Source organism: Diabrotica virgifera, chromosome 7 (genome assembly GCF_917563875.1).
Source record: "Diabrotica virgifera virgifera chromosome 7, PGI_DIABVI_V3a".
NCBI classification, from domain to species: domain Eukaryota; kingdom Metazoa; phylum Arthropoda; class Insecta; order Coleoptera; family Chrysomelidae; genus Diabrotica; species Diabrotica virgifera.
This window is the reverse complement of record NC_065449.1, coordinates 133,135,226-133,138,906: the sequence shown is the minus strand read 5'-3', so window position 1 is coordinate 133,138,906 and position 3,681 is coordinate 133,135,226. Positions and strand designations below refer to the sequence as shown.

Sequence of the window (3,681 nt, the reverse complement as noted above, 5' to 3'; positions counted from 1 at the left end):
CTCAAGAAAGCCCTTGCTACTTGCAAACTGATAACTGCTATGGACTAATTCAGTTCTGTAGGCGATAAACTACTTTATATTTGATTTGCTATCACAATTTCGCTGCACAATCGACAATAAAAAATAAAAACAAACAGGATATTCTTTACAAATTAGGCAATCCAAACCACGTGACCTCTGGTTGGCACACAAACTAAAGAAGAGGTTATGTTTGTATCTATTTTTCAATGATTTTTCATTGTTTATCGTCGTATTTTGGATTCATTTGGATTTCGTTTCCTGTTTTTGTGAACTTTATAAACTTTACCACAATGCGAACTGATTATTTAAGGAAATTATTATTGGAAACTCCAGATGTTGCGAGAAAGGTAGGCGAAACAATGTATATTTACTGTTCATTTTGCCCCGATATTTATCAATAATGATGAATTTTGCAAGCAATAACATTATTTCTTTTATTGTTTTAGATATTTATTGAAGCTGAAAATAATTGGGGATTTAGATCCATACGGAATTCAGTCAGAATTGGATTTTACAGTAAAGTGCAGTCCATCAAGTTACTATTATAGATATGTATTTATACAGATCTGGTGGAGTCTCACAGTTGCTACTCTAAGCAGCAGATGAAAGCATACAAAAGCCTTCAGGCACATAAATATTTTACAGCTGGATTTGTTTTGAATGGAGTAAAAATTGTTAATGATTTCCTGATTTCCATATTATTGTTGGAAAGGTATGCCTTTATTTTATTTATTCACCATTAAGAAATATATGGATAACAGTATTAGTGTCTTTTGGATAAATTGGTTCTAAATATTAGATTTATTTACGTTTATATATCTGTATGAAACCAGACATATTGTCGTCCTAATCTGTAAACTGCGAACTCCATAATTCTCTGAAAATGATTTATTACTGCCATCTATTTGAATTACTGTCATGATTGTTCTAAAATTATATTATATGAATGTCTGATTTTAAATAAAGTATTCTCAATCATTGTAAAGAACGCAAATACTCTAATAAAAATAAATTTTTGTAGTTGAAGAATTTCCAAAAAAAATAAAATATTTTTTTTAGGTGAAGCATTTCCAAAAAGCTAATGCTAAACGACTAAATGCTTGGGTGGGGTGATAGCCAGTTCTGATGACATAGCAAATGCACATTGTATGCGTATGGCCGGTAATAGTGAAGTCTGCAGCCATATTGCAGCAATCCTATTTTTAGCTGAGTATGCCCAGAGCAAGACAGACGAAGAAGAACCCAATGCATGTACATATGTTACAGCTACATGGTTTGGAGATAGCAACATATGCATTCTCTGATGAAAAACTAATGAGTTTTGAAACTGTTCGGTCAGAGTGCTTGTTGCGCTCACTAAACGAACTGAAATATAAGAAGTCTTTGGCATTGTGTTGCAGCGATATGAAAATGGTTATTCATTTTTAATTATAATGTACTTCTTCATCATGAGTAATTATGTATTGGTCTTTTAGATGTGTATTTATTTTTGTAATTAGTATCAACTTGTAATGATAATATACATTTATCGTTTAAGGTACGACTATGTTTTGACTCTAAAATAAATGTTTTAAAAATCGAATCCTGCCTCTTTCTGTTAGTAACTACCCATGGATATCACAAATTGTGCTTACTGATAGGTTTGTTCGTAGAACGATCAGCAACTCTTGCCAACCATCAGACACATGCGCATTCGTAGTCTATGAATGCTAACTATTAACTGCACAACCCTAACTGTTAACTGCTCATGCATCTGATGGTTGGCAGCAGTTGCTAATCGTTTGTGTCGTACTACGAACAAACCTATTAGGTCTGGATCCTGTGTACCAAAAAAATTGATTAATAGCAAGCTGAAAATTTGTTAATAGTTTAACGGTGTCCAGTTGGACAAACTTTGATGTATTGTGACACAGGAACAGGGGTAGTTTTAATTGTGAAACAGTTTGGAAACTCAGATTTGGAACATCAGATTACGAAAACATCCCATAAATTTTGTCGGACAGAACATCCAATTGATCTGTTACCCTTTCATTAAATTCTCATGCAAAAATCAGACTGCTATTACTAACCAACATGATTCCTGTAGTTTGACATGGTCTTCGTGTTCTACTCATTAAAATGCCCAGTTGGTGATTTTTTCACCAGTCTGGTTTTTGCATGAGAGTTTAATGAATTGGTAGCAAATCAATTGGAAGTTTTATCTGACAAATTACATAAACATTTTCGTAGTTTGACGTTCCAAATTTTTAACCTGTTCTACAGTTAAAACTTCTAGTGTTCCCATACATCAAAGTTTGTCGGACTAGACACTGTTAAGCTATTAATAAATTTTCAGCTTGCTATTAATCAACTTTTTTTTGGTACGCGGGATCCAGGTCTATATGGAATAAATAAATAACAAAACAAATTCCCTGTCAAAACTGCATTTATTTTGAATAGAATGAAAAACAAAATAATATTGTTTTAACAAAATAGGGGATAAATGTTAAAATTTAGTATTAATAAAGTTTGTCACATTGGCCTAAAATTAATGTCACTAGTTACGTTAGTGTCACATATAAATAATTGTAATATTATTAATAAAATAAAAACCATAATTCCTAGCATGAGTGCGTCCTGTTTTTTGATAATTTAGTTAGGCGAGGAAACATAAATGAGTTTCTAATAGGGCTTTTCATTGATTGTCATTTGTTTCGAGCTTCCGTTAGATGTTGTATAATTCGTGTATAATATTACTATACACGGATTATAGGACATATGACAGAAGCTCAAAACAAATGACTGTGAATGAAAAGCCCTATAGAGGGAACACGAAAAAAATTAACATTATCCGATCAGCTCGACTTTCACAGTTCACTACTATACAAGTTACAGGCATGTTTTCAGCACTTTTTTTTTTATTAATGGCTTTGACATAGCCAATTAGCCATTTTCAGCACTTAAAATCACCAAAAACGAAAAGTTTATAAAATAATCAATCTAATGAATGTCTTTAAATACTATATTAAGCTCAAAATCACGATAAAAAACAAATTAAAATTAACATTATTCTGATCAGTTGGACTTCCACAGTTCACTACTATACAAGTCACAGGCATGTTGTCAGCACTCAAAATCACCAAAAACGTAAAGTTTATAAAATAATTAATCCAATGAATGTCTTTAAATACTATATTAAGCTCAAAATCACGACAAAAAACAAATTAAAATTAACATTATTCTGATCAGTTGGACTTCCACAGTTCACTACTATACAAGTCACAGGCATGTTGTCAGCACTCAAGATCACCAAAAACGTAAAGTTTATAAACTAATTAATCTAATGAATGTCTTTTAATACTAAATTAGCTAAAAAATCACGACGAAAAACAAATACGAAAAATCAAAAATTACATTGAGTTTAGGTTAAGAACGGTTTTGTGTGCCAACCATAGATATATAATACTCTAGATTGCGCCTTACGATCTTAAAATGGGTGACGGTTGCGACAGAGATAAATGAGCCTATTTGGTCGGTAGTCTCTTTCTAATTCAAGGGGAGTATCGACGACGTCACTATCCTACTCTGTCGTCGAGTATTTTAGATGGTTTGACAGTTCGAGCGGATGGCGACGAGAACTGGTCGTTTGTCTTCGGACGTGGATAATCCTGGTTCGAATCC

At 32.5% G+C, this 3,681-nt stretch overlaps 1 long non-coding RNA gene across 1 annotated transcript; it reads left to right on the top strand.

The window, feature by feature from the left end:
• The first annotated feature begins 162 nt into the window (after nt 1–162).
• On the top strand, nt 163–1,603 carry LOC114329215 (uncharacterized). The gene is made up of 3 exons (XR_007699597.1): nt 163–368; nt 468–733; nt 1,081–1,603. It is a non-coding gene; the product is annotated as an uncharacterized LOC114329215 (long non-coding RNA).
• The last annotated feature ends 2,078 nt before the right edge of the window (nt 1,604–3,681 follow it).